The sequence below is a fragment of the Anomalospiza imberbis genome, chromosome 11 (assembly GCF_031753505.1).
Source record: "Anomalospiza imberbis isolate Cuckoo-Finch-1a 21T00152 chromosome 11, ASM3175350v1, whole genome shotgun sequence".
NCBI classification, from domain to species: domain Eukaryota; kingdom Metazoa; phylum Chordata; class Aves; order Passeriformes; family Viduidae; genus Anomalospiza; species Anomalospiza imberbis.
This window is the reverse complement of record NC_089691.1, coordinates 14,633,772-14,647,060: the sequence shown is the minus strand read 5'-3', so window position 1 is coordinate 14,647,060 and position 13,289 is coordinate 14,633,772.

The following is a 13,289-nucleotide window of genomic DNA, read 5'->3' as shown; positions in this document are numbered from 1 at the left end:
GAACTACAGATGTTCAATCCATTTAGTCAGTCCCTGGGAAGGCTAAGAGGTGGTTCAAGAGTGGTCAGCAAATGCCTTCACAGAGAGAGGAGTAATAAGAGGCTCTTTAATCTGGCAGACAAAGGCATCTCAAGCTCCAGTGGCTGGAAACCAAAGGCATTTCTACAGAGAAATAAAATTGTTCTTGGTGCAGAACAACTAAGGTAATTAATTAATCAGTGGAACAATTTACCTGAGGATGAGACAGATTCTCTGTCACTTCAGCTCTTTAGATTGGACCTCTGTGGAACATCTGAACTCCACCTGAGCATCTGGATTTTGAAGACTGGAGGGGCAAGGGGAAGTCTTGCAGGAAAAATTGTTAGTGTGGGCTCTTGGGGGCTCCTGCATCTCATCAGATGTCCCCAGAGCCCTGCAGTGCAGGGCTGTGTCCTGCTCTCTGCCCCTTTGCTGCTCGGAAGGAGCAGGGCAGCAGAAGAGCATCTGCCCATGGATGGGGCTGAGCATGGCCCCTCTGTGTCCCCATGCTGCCATTCCCACTGGGGGCTGTGAGCTGCCCAAACCACAGCCTGTCATGCTGGGCTGGGGTTTCACATCCTGGCTGCTCACCAGCGACTTCCAGCTCATCTGTGGGACTGCACAACCACAGCTTCCCTGTACAGCTCCACCACTTATTTGTAAAATGTTGCCATGATAATGAAGTTGAACTTCTATAGCAAATCTGTTGATACAAGTACTATAAACCTAATTTTCAGGGCTGCTTAGCTCATTGCTGAAAGGTTCACTGCATCTCTAGCAACCTCCAGCTGAAATCCAGATTATTTTTCAAGATATGACTTTTTAGAACCCTTAGGCTTTTATGTTCCTTCTTGTATTTTAGAAGAGACATGTTTTGGAGCCCTTGACACAAATAGAAGGTGAATTTCAATGGTCCTAATTTAAATGTGTTTTAGAGTTAGTGATGTTTAAATATGATTATTTTTGCTACATTAGCGTAAGAATGTTGGGACAAAACCCCAATTTTCTCATGTGGTTTTCTAGTAATTAGACACTTCTGATTATAAAATTATACAAATATATCAATTCAGTAATACTAAGTAAAACAATTTAAAAACCCAAACAAACAAAAGAGAAAGGAGCAAATCACATACACACAGACAGGGAGGATTAAAACCTGGCTGGACAAGCACAACATCCCCCTTTGCCTCAGAGATCCATCACACACAGACTCATCCAAACAAGGGGCGAAAGAACCACGAACACCAAGCTCTGGAAAAGTAACTTCCTACTTAATCCCCAGTTAATGAGGCTGCCTGGCAGATTCCCATCTCCACAAAAGCAGCTGGAAAATCCCAAAGCCCCATGACTGTCCACTCACAGCGTGCACCGAAATCCCACTGGATCCCACTGGAGCCCTGCTCTGGGCTGGGATTCTGCAGGGCAGCACAGTCACACTCAGCCTGGGTGGGCTCCAGCAGCCTCTCCACCAGCTGGGCTTTTCCCTGCCTCCCTCTCCTGTGGCCACAGGCACCTGTTGAATATGCTCTTGCTCTCTGCCACTGCTCATCTGCAGACAACAGAACTGTGTGACCTCAGTGCTGCTTCATAAATTGTCCAACAACTGCCTGGGCAAAAGAACAATTTACATTTTCCATGTGTTTTGGTGTATTTCTTGTTAGGTAATAATGAAAAACAAACATTACGTTGCTCTGAGTACATAAAAGGCTTATTTCACTGATTACCCAGGCTTTAATTTTCTTTAAGCAACTCTAAATGGGTAGTATTTGGGTGCAATTAGCCATCCAATAATCACAGTTTTGCAGCCAAGAATCATTGTAGGCTGTCCAGAAGTCTCATGACTTCACTATGATGCACAGAGAAGGACTAATCAAAGTCCCATTATAATTATAACAAATCCAATGGCATACTCATTAGGTCAATGTTGACAAAAGTGACTCTCAAATGTCTGTGTTGGAAGGTTCACACAGATGCTGCTGTCTCTGCAGCAAGCAAGAGACCACTCTGAATGTCACTGGAAGGTTGTTTGCTTTGTAATAGGCACCTGAGTTTTATTTGGCTGGCTTCTAAATGATTCCCCCCTCCTTTCTGCTTAGGAGAGCTTTCAGATCTTACACAGAGGGCTCTCAGGCTCTTTGTTCTTTGGGAATTCTTTTCTAATTAAAAAAAAAAAAAACACACACCAAAAAAAAAAAAAAAAAAAAAAAAAAAAAAACCTCACATCTGCAAGCAGAAATGCAGGAAGACAGCCAAAAATCAGATCCTGAGCATTAACATTTAGCTGTGGCTGTATTTCACTGTGGGCCTGTACACATCTTGTACAAAGGCAGAGGCCCTTATGCTCCGTGTCCCCTGGAAGTAGGAAGTACACATGCTCCTTTCATAATTAATGGCCCAGCTTTTCCAGAAGCACTAACAACTGCATCTGCTCCTGTCTGCTGAGGGTTTGACCCTCAAGGTTTAGTTTCACCAGACTAATGCTCTGCCTGCAAAGTAGCCACCTAGGACGCGCTGGAGCCAGGCTTTATCACCTGATCCCAGGTGGAACCAAGCCAGCAGCAAACATAACCACACTTGTCTTCTGAAATCAGTGCTGGCTTTGGCACCCATTTCGAGGGCAGTGAGCTGCAGCACACAGGTTTCCAAGTGCTTAGGATTGGGACTAAGACCTCCGGAGGGCTCAAGCAGGCTGAGAGCCCTCAGCACCCCTGCCAAACTGAATCACTACATGATTGCAAGCCTTTGCACTGCCCAGAGGACAGACACCCCACAGCACTGCTGAGCTGTGCCTGCACCAGGCAGTCAGCACTTCAGCTCTCAGCAGGGCAGCAGCGATGCTCCTGGCAGGCAGGTTGCTGCTAAGAGCATCAAAAGTCACCTGGAAATGGGCTGAATGGTTTCATTGGCTTGTTACCCTGGTCCATGGAGTGAGATACACCCTGAGTATATTTGTTCTGCTGGGGTAACCAGAAAGAAAGCCTCACCAAAGCAGGCTCTCTCCTGTCAGAGGACTGATTCCAGTGTGGTTTTGATTTTTAAGGGAACACAAATATTTTGTCTAGTGCAGACTTGGCCTGAAAACAATTCTCCATTCCTTTTTCTTGTGGCTTTTATTTGTGTTTCTCTTCACCCAGTGAGACAGTCCCCTCTTTCGGCCCCTTGAGAGGCTTCTCAACAAGAAAAATATAAATCTGGGTCCACCAGAAGGCATCAGAGGCTCTGGATGGTGCCCTAGGAGGGTCCCACATGCCAGGGCCTTCCATAGCTGGAGACACAAGTGTTGCATGGCAATTTTCTTCAGTCAAAACAAAGCATTATGCAGAGGGGAAACCCCTGAAAATAACCCACAACTGTAGAAATTAAACTTCTTTGTCAAGAAGAACCCCAAATTAGTCCAAAAGACATTGGCTGGAAGAACACACCCTGATATACTTGGTCTGTTTTCACCTCAGTGTTGTCTGTTTCTCTCTTGTTTTACATGATTCTTCTGTACTTTGGAGGGATCCATGTAAAACTAAAGGGATAACATGAAGGGAACAAAGCTGGATAAAAACCTTAGAGTACTTGCCAAACTGAAAATATAAAAGAAAGAAAGAAAAAAGGAAAGAAAACATCAAGCCAAGCCAATCCAAATATCCCCCTACTTTTGTGTGCTGTGTTACATTAAGTTTATTTTATGATTCATTTGTAACAAAGTAGGGTGGATAATGCAGACTTGCATCACAAACCTCTGCATAAGAAATCACTGACGTTCCACAAAGAAGGACTGGACAACAAAAACTGAGCCCTCTCATTTGCAAAAGTGGTTGGTGGTCCAAGCCTGAGTGGAGATCTCTCAAGGCCAGTTCCTCGAGCAGTGCTGAACTGGTGGCTCTCACATTGAAGTGGTCATGTCCTCACCAGAGCATTCCAGCCCTGTGGAGACAGCCCAGCCCTTTGTATTCAAGCCTGCCAAGATGTCCTGAAAGCACATCTCGGAGCACAGGATGGATTTGGGGCAGCTGCCTCCAGGTGGATGGCCCAGGAGACACCCAGGTGTGGGTGGGCCAAGAGGTCTCCCAGAAAATGCTGGGAGATTTCAACCCTGTCTTAAAAGTCACAGCATGGCAAAGGTCTGAGGCTGCTGAGGTCTAAGCTCAGGGATAATCTTTCAGTTCAGGGTCAGCTCTATCTCCACCAGACCACCCAGGCTCTTCTGGATGTCAAAGCCCAAGATCTCCAGGCTTTGCAAACACAAAGGAAAACATCCCCTGTCCAAGCTGCTGCTATTTCTGACAATGTGTCAGGTGGACAAATGCAAAGGGGAAGCAAGCAGATGGTGATACCACATAAAACAAAACAGGCTTTGCAGATGAGTTTATTGCCCTTCCAACACTAGCTCCTTACACTGCAAAATTCCAGCATCTTTCTTGTTTCCTTAACATTCCTAATATTTCACTCACAATTTTATGAGGAGTTGGGTCACAAACATATTATGCTTTCCTAAAATTCAAGATTTCTACCTACTAATCCCTGGCTGTGCCTGCCACTTTTGTCCTTCATCCAGGATCATGAAATGCACCAGAGAAGCAGGGAATAATCCCAGCTCCCCCCCTGCTGCCCACCGTGCTCCCAGGAGCCGCTCCAGGAACGATAACCGCAGTGCTGGAGAGGGCATCTCCCAGGTGACAGGCAGCTAGAAACGAGCTGAGCAAGCAGGAAAAAAGCATCCAGGACTGGATTGCAGGAAGGCTGCAGGTGTTATGATTATTGTAAGAGTTTGGCAAACCAAGGGAACAGCACACGTTTCTAAAACGACACCACAGGCTTTTATACTTTCACTGCACATCTGTGCATCGGTGTCTCAGCCACTCTCCCAGGCATTTCAAAAGTACACCAGAGCCACACAAAACCTTGGAGTGAAGTTCCAAGCACTCGACAAAGTGATAAATGGGATCACAACCTACCCTGCTCTCTCACACCAACCAGACCAGCTGCTGAGGATGGGAACGTGTGGCACAGTGAGAGGTGACTCAGGGGGATGCTTCATGGTGCTGTGGCTGCTGCAGAGAGGGGAACCTGTCCCTGCTGGACACTTTCACCATTTGGCTTTGTGAATCCCTCCCAGCTCTGCAGGAAATAAGAGCAGAGCATTCATTTCATGTCTTTTGCAAACTAGCCCTGAGGGAAGAAGTAGCCAACAGGAAAGGTCTCCACTTCTGCCAACTCCAACTCCCCAACTTCCTTTTTTGTTTATTGTTTCCCCTCATATTTTCAAACACTTGCCAATTTTCCCAAAACTTCTGTGTAAGAATATAGACTCTCTTCTGCTATAAGACCCCAGCAATAAAGGAACATTTATTAGAGCACGTATTTCCGCATCTCTGCTGAAGCAGAATTTCTTCTGTGGAAGGGGAACCCAAGCAAGTTTACCAGCTTTCGCTTTTCTGTGCATCCTGTAAACACACATTACCATTTCCTGCTCACCAATCCTGCAAAGGGGCACTTACAGTGCATTTAGAATGGTTTTCCTCCCTTACCAGCTCCCTGAGGTCCCATCTAGTTTCTGATCTGAAGGGCAATCAATAAAGAAGCCCTGCCATCCATAGGGGCTCCCAGCTGCCCAAACCCTGAGAGCAGCAAACCCCGACGTGCTGGTTTATTACCCAACAGCAGCAGCTGGCCTTGGCAGTGCCAGTGCTGGTTTAGATGTTTGTGTTTGAGTAACAAAGCAGTGTGGGTCAGGGAAGTCAGCAGGGCTGCTCTGTGCCAAGCTACACACAGATTCACTCACCAAGCTCTGCAGTTTCATCACAGGGCGCTTTCGCCAACTGGTTGCATGGGGGTGGATGTCCATGTCATCATTTTAATTGCTCAAAACAGCAAATGGGTGAATTTCTGGCTTGTCAAGGATGTTGTAAAGAAAAGAGACATTATTAATCTCTCCAAATCCTAGCTGGTGAGCGGGGCCTTAAAACAGCTGAACAGCAAAACAAACACACTCGGCAAGTGGGCAGCCTGCCACGGTGAGGGACAGCATGGACCAGGGCTCGAAGGGAAGGTGCTGCTGGCTCATGAGCTCTTCTCCAGCTGCTAATAAATAATGCTAAAAAGCTTGGCAGGAGGCAGCATAAACAGAAGGTGCTGCTCCATCTCATATAGTTTTCAGAAAGAGAGAGAGATTTTCTTGAGGCACCACAAATGTACTTTATGCACCCCTGAACTGGCAGTGCCAGCAACTGCTGGTGCCAATGGGGTGTTGCCAGTGCCTGGCCTGCAGGAGGCAAAGGCATACCCTGATGCTACCAGTGAAAAGAGCTGCTTGGCTGGCCCAGAACTGGCCTGAGGAGACTGTGCAGAGAGCAGGGGCTGTGTAGACAAGCTCTGTCTGCCTCTGGAATTTGTGCTCTGCAGCATATCTGTGTTGACATGCTGGCTATGGGAAAGGAGCAGGATGTGACAGAAGAGCTGGTTTGCAGGTAGCTGAAAAGAGGAATCCCATCTTGCCACACTGAGTGCATTTTAAATTCAAATCAAACCAATTCTCCAAAGGTTTTGACAGGAGGGAGCTGTATGTTCCTGCAGGGAGGCACTGCCCACCCATAGAGGATTTATTCCTCTGTTACCTCTCTCCTTGGGTCACCAAGCTCCAGTCACTGCAGAGAACACACCTGCACAGGGGAGCAGTTCAGTCCAGGGTTCTCATCACACAAAAGAAGGTTCCAGGTTGGAAGAATCAGTTTAGTTAAGGTAGTTTAGTTTATTGGGTAAACCACTTTACCCAATACACCCACTGGTGGAGGAAGGGGTGGGAACCCCTGAGAGACACAGTGTCCCCATTTTCCCCACCTGCCATCATGTCACCAGTTTCCCTGCCTTTAAGTCACTCAGCTCAGCCAGCGAGTCTGAGCCCAGGTTGGCCTTGCTGCACACCCACTGCTGGACCCCAGCTGCTCTCCTGCTCCCTTTGTCCATCACAAAACCACCCAGTCAGTCACACCACTCCCCCAAACCAGTAACTTTTGAGCTTAATATCAGATGCACAGCAAAAACAGCATGTTCAGGCTCCAGCCAGCGCAGCCCAGCACCTCAGAAGTGATGAGCAGCCTCTGCTCCAGCAGGCAGCTAAACCAAGCAGCTGCCAAAGGCAGAGTCCTTCCCCACAGAGGTTCTAAACATGTGTTTAGGTATTTCAGGAGCACAGAGCTCTGACCAGCACCAAGAAGGAAGCACATCACAGGGCCAAACCTCTCCCAGACAGCACACTGTCTTCTGCTAATGGTCTTAAATCCTTCTTAACCACAGGAGTGCAAGAAGCAGATTTAGAAATAAAGGATGATAGTGGTCACTCAGCAGGGGATGGCATTATGCTAGGTGAGCCTCCCCCAGGAGGGCAGCAGAGATCATTAGAGGAATTGCTTGTCCTTATTTAAGCCTCCCCAACTCTACCAGGAGCCCAACTGACCTGCTGTTATCTGGTGGCTAAGCACAGATACAAGAGACTCATTACTCTAAGCTAAGGCATTGCAGGTCACTGTGCCTCCTAAGAAGTAAAAGATATAAAAGATTCCCAATTTTCCTGCTTCCTGAGAACAGCAGCCATTTTGCACCTCCATAAAGCAGGTCTCATCTGAGCAATTTGGCCTATACAATAAGTAGCCAGCACTAACTAGCTGCCAGCTTAACACTAGCAAAAATGTTATATTCCTTCTTCAGTCCTATTTTTAAGCACTGACATTAAAAGAAAAGACACAAGGGAATTAAATCTGTGGGAAGTCTTTAAGAGAGAACACATTTCTTCCACCTGCACTTTGCAGATAACACACTACATTTCCAGCTTTTCTGATTTATTCCCACTCATTTTTCTATTCTCCTACCCACCCAATGAGTGGGATATTAGCAGACTAGGCAGAGCTGCAGACACCTTTCACAGGTAGATAGATCATCCTACAGATGAAGGTCTCTTTTCCGCAGCTGCCTTCCAGCTCACCCCCACAGTTCTATATATCTCTCTTAAGTAGCAAAGTTCTTCCTCCTACTGAGCCCTCAGGTGATGCACTCCCCACCCCATCTGTCTGTATTAACAACTTGGTTCCTTCTAATAGAGATTTGGTTTGGTTTGGTTTGGTTTGGTTTGGTTTGGTTTGGTTTGGTTTGGTTTGGTTTTCCAGGTGAATATTCAGATTGGCAGCTGCAGCCAAGAAATAGTCTCAGAAAATTTGGTGGTAAATGGGCACAGAGGAGAAAATTAAACTAAAGGATGTCCTGGCAGACTAGAGACATGCAGGAGAGCCAGGCAGTCCCATCAAAGCCACTGCTGTCAGGCAAAGACATGTTTGGAGGAGGAGGGAGATGGCTCCAACTTTCTTGCAGGAAAGTCAGCTGAAAGGAAAAGCAGCTGCTCTCCTTAGGTAGTGCTTTAAACGGGGAGATTTTTCAAGACCTTATAACAATTTCTGTGCTTTATGACTGTGCTTTACAGTATTTTTGCTTGAGACAAAGCTGATGCTCCAGGCAAACACTGCTGCCAGGAAGTGAGAGCTCCCCAGGGATTTCATTTGGCTGTTTGCCTGGGCCCTTCCACAGCTCCCTCAGCAGGGCATCTCCCTCTCTCAGAGCCCGAGTCACAGGTTTGATTAGGCTTGGCAATTCCTACCAAATTGAACCAGGACAGACAAGACCCCTGGAGTCTAGACATGGAGTTTGGCCCAAATCCCACCAGAGGTTTGCAGGGTGACTGAGCTTGAGTCTCTCTGTCCAAGTTGGTGTTGGGGCATGCTAACAGGCATTTCACAAGGTCTCCAAATTACTCAGTTGGTTAGAGTGACTGACAAGGTGGCCCCAGGGCCACACTACTCCCAGGATGGTCCTCCTCTTTCACGAAGCCCGTGACACAACTCTTCTTCCTTCAGTGCATTGCAGGAAAGCAGAAGTTGAAGCATAAGTGAGAAGCTGCTGCAGTGAGGGTCTGTATCTGCCCAGCAGTGCTGCTGTAAGGCTTGGGTTGAGACCAGAGCCTCCAAACCTGAACTTCCCAGACTTCTCTCCATGCAGCACCTGAAACTCTGGCCGTGGCTGAACCTGGTGGCAGGACAAAGGGCTCCTGCTGGCAGCAGGGCTGGCCCCGCTGCTGTGCAGCAGGTTAAATAAATGCCTCACTGCCATGCTGTGAAAAGCCTGAAGCACTGATGGCTTCTTCTGCTGCTGTAATAGCCTCATCTCCCCAACTCTTATTAAGCCCAAAGCCCCACGGATCCAAATCTTTGCAGAACTGAGCCCTACATAAGTAAATCAATCATTCTCCAGTGTATGATCCGTCACTGCCTGCTGTGCCGCCGTCCGTGCTCCCCCCAGCCTCTCTAACAGGCTCATGCTGACATTCAGCGGGCACTGCAGATGGGAGCTGCTGCCTGGGGTGTCCCTGAGGGGTCAGCAGGTCCTACAGGCAGCACCCCACAGTGCCACACCCCAGCAGGAGCCTGTGGCCTCGCGCCGCGCTAATGACCACGACAAATCCCCGCCACGCTCGGCCGGTTGCACCGAGCTGCTCCAGGGTCCTGCTTGATGCAAGCGCTGATGTGCTAGTGACAGGGCAGCATTAGTCATCCTTAGCCCACAAATGCTAGCCAAATCCCTCGCCCCTCGATCCCCTGCCTGCAGTGCAGCTGTGAGAGGGAAGATTACCCTGCACTGCCAGGACCTCCTCCCTGTGCTGAACTGAGAGAGAAAAAACCTCAGTGCTGGTGCTCAGCACCCTGCTCCACTGCAGAGGTACCTCTGTAGAGACCAAGCTGCCTTGTAGGAATACTTCATCCATGATTCATGGCTTGCAGAAAACCAGTGTAAAGAACTAAGCTACATGCATGGAAATGCCAGTATTCCTCCCCCTTTCCCGTGCATGAATTTCAAATACCTCAGCATCCAAGGAGACCTCAGCATCCAAACAGTCAGGCTGGAGTAAGAGCTGTCTGCTGTTAGCAGCAGGGACTTGTCTGGGCTGGTGGAGCTGATAGGCACTGAAAGCAAAGGCACAGCGTTGCCACCTGCAAAGTCCATCCCACTCTAAGTGCAACCCAAACTTATGCTCTGAAGTGCACCAGGTTTGTTAGGGGAGGCAGAATTGTGCCAGGGGCTATCCCAGACTATGAGCTGGAAGCCTGCACTGTGCACTGGCAGTGCATTAACTTCCCTACTATATTAGAATCTAATCCTAACCCTTAAAAATTCTCCTGGCCCCTGATAAGGCACTGTATGTGACATTCTTGTTTGCCTTACTCTCCCTCACCCTACACATTCAGTGTTAGCTTTAGCATTGTGGCCACAAACACTTTACTTCTTTGTATTAATTAGTGAGTTATAAGTTTTCCTACCCATGAGCTTTTAGGAGTTCAGTCTGGATCTCCCAGAGTTTCCCAGGCAGAGAGGAATACACAGTACTCTGCAGGAGAGGGAGGAATACCTGTCTGGTTGGCTGAGCTCCCACTGTTTCACTGGACACAGCAAGGAACAATCCAGGGAGATGTGTTTTGTGACTTCTTTCTAATGAGGTCAGGCATCACGGTATTTTAGCTGGATTAAGGGTCTGCAATCACATGCCTGGTCTTTGCTTTCCATGAGCTGCTCTCTGCTGTAGGGCCCGAGGCTGAATCAGTCATTGCTGCACTGGAGCTTCACCTTTCATGCAATTAGCTCAGCATTTCTGGAGCAGCACCATGGCCTCAGCAGCATGAGGTCTTTACACACATCATTAGCAGGACTCAGCTCTGAAGGGCTGGGGGACAGGAACCCACCACTTCAGGCTGCCCAGGGTCCTGGCCCTGAGAGCTTGGCAGAGGAGTGCAGGACTCCTGCTGCCTCTGGGGAGCTGGGCTGCACCTCAGCCAGAGCCTCCAGGAGGGTTTCAATGCCAGCGGCTGAGAGACCACCCTGATTTTTGGGAAATCTTCCCCAAAAATGAGGGGAGGCTGCTGTGGGAGGGCTGGGGGCAGTCTCACACTGCAAAACATAGAGTTCCATTTCTCCCTGCCCCACAAAGGTTTCTGCCCCAGGGTGAACCTTAGTCACAAGCACAAAAGAAACATAAAGCCTGCACATGCAGGAGGGGAAAGGTAACAGGACACTTCAGGTCAATGCAAGATGGGAGATGGTGCAAGCAGCATCCTCCAAGGAGAGGTTTAAGGGGCAAACTGCAAACACCCAAGAGCAACTTGAGTTTCCTCTCCCACACAGCTCAGTCCAAGAGGGCAGTGGCCATTTCTTAAAATCTTCGAGAGAAGCAAACTTGGGAGGGGCACAACGAAAACTGCTGATGAAAAAGGCACGACACACTTGAGGGGGGAAGGCAGGCACAGCCCCAAAGGCAGCTCTCATCTCCTCGCCCTCCTCACTGCTGCCCTGGCAAAACTCTGTGGCAAAGCACACTGTGAAATGCAGTATTCTGTGTAGTGCTTTGGAATCAAGACCAAAACAGCTTTCATGGAGGAAATCTGAGTTAAAAGTAAGAGATAACTCAAAGGATGACACATCCTTAGTGCCTGCTGAGGAGCTCCAAGGGGAGCCCAGCCCAGGGCTCTCTGCATACGGAATTGCACTGAGCTGCTCTCACGGCACTGCCTGGGCACAAACACGCTCCATATCACAGCAGCACCTTAAGGCAAGAGCTTTGAAAATCCAGAATTAGATGTTGCTATTAGGCATTACAAGAGAAGAGATGCTGGCTTTTCATATTGCTTCCATCCTGAGACTGGTTTGCACAGGTAGGAAGAAACGTGTTTTTTTGCATTACTCACCAGGAGTGAAGGTATCAGGAACACCCATTGATAGCACAGTTCTCTCTTTCATGGACATGCATCAGCCTCTGCTGAACTCCAGCAGAAAAACTGTCACAGGCAGCATCTGGCCAGAGCTAGTGCGTGTTGCATATAGACTGTAAGAGCTTGATCCAGTTCATTTTCAGAGGAAGAAATTAAAAATCTGAGTTGCAGAGCAATTTGTGTCAGTAGACAAGAACCAGCTCTCCATATCTAGCTGGAACTGTCCTGTCTGTGCACCTCTGTCCCATGCAGGAGAACCCCCAGAGCTGCTACCCTATTAGTAATAGCAAAAAACAAAGCATTGTTCCAGGAGATAAATCCATGTTTATTCCGTGAAAGTGGGACATGGAAACAATTTTTAATCCCAACATTGTTTGCAAATACATGACCTGCTGGCAGCTGACTCCACAGTCACTGGGCAGTGCCCTTCTCCATAAATGATCATGAACGAAAGAAGGTTGGAACAAAGGTAGTGATCAACCCAAAAGCAAAGTGTCCGTACATCCACTCATGTACATATCACACTAGAGGCAAAAGTAGTGCCTTACAGAACAATGTCAGAAAAAGAAAGTCAAGCAATGTCAGAAAAAGAAAGTTAAACAGTAGAAAGGAAAAAGACTGACTGCTATGTCAAATTATCAGACTGCCAAGGAATAAAACCTTGTCATATATCATTCATGCACTAAATACAGCAGTCTCATTTCTGCAGCCTCTTCCTTCCTTTCTTCCTTCCTTGGATCTCAACACTATTTGCAAACATAAATGAATAAAACCTCTCACCTCCCATGAAGCAGGTAATTTGTTTTTATTAATACATAAATGATAGAGGAAATTAATTAAGGAACAGAAAGGTCAAGAAGCCCAAGATCACACAGCAAGAGCACTTTAATCACTACATTCTGGCCACTTAAGAGTAATGTTTGCATGTTAATGCTTTCCTGTAGGAAGCAAGCATTTCCAACAAACCACCTCTCCTCAGACTAAGGCCTCCCCCAGTCCTGGCTAACTTTCCAACTTTGCAATATCAGGGACATGGAGTTTTTCTTCACATTCACACCATACCTCTGTCCCCTGGTTTAATTATTATTTATGCGGAATATAAATAGCACAGGAGATGATCCTAAGATGAATAATATAAAGGCAACAAGAGACAGAAAAACTGCTCCAGTCAGCTCATATCCTACCTGCTTTATATTAAACACATCTGAGCACTGGGTCTCTGCATACTAGAGGAGGATGGGTGAGTTTTAGGGCCATTGCACAGTGTGAACTTTCCCAATGTATCACAGTTACAGAACCTCCCATGCCAAATGACTTTGTGCTGATCCCCAGTGAAAATTCACAGTGTTCAACAGCCCTTGAAATTTCTAATTTGTGTGTCCCCACAGAGGAGTGGTGCAGGGGGTGCATTTCTTGCTGCATACCCTGCCTTGGACACGGCATCAGGTACTCCTTGGAGCCTGACTGCACTGCCCGGGA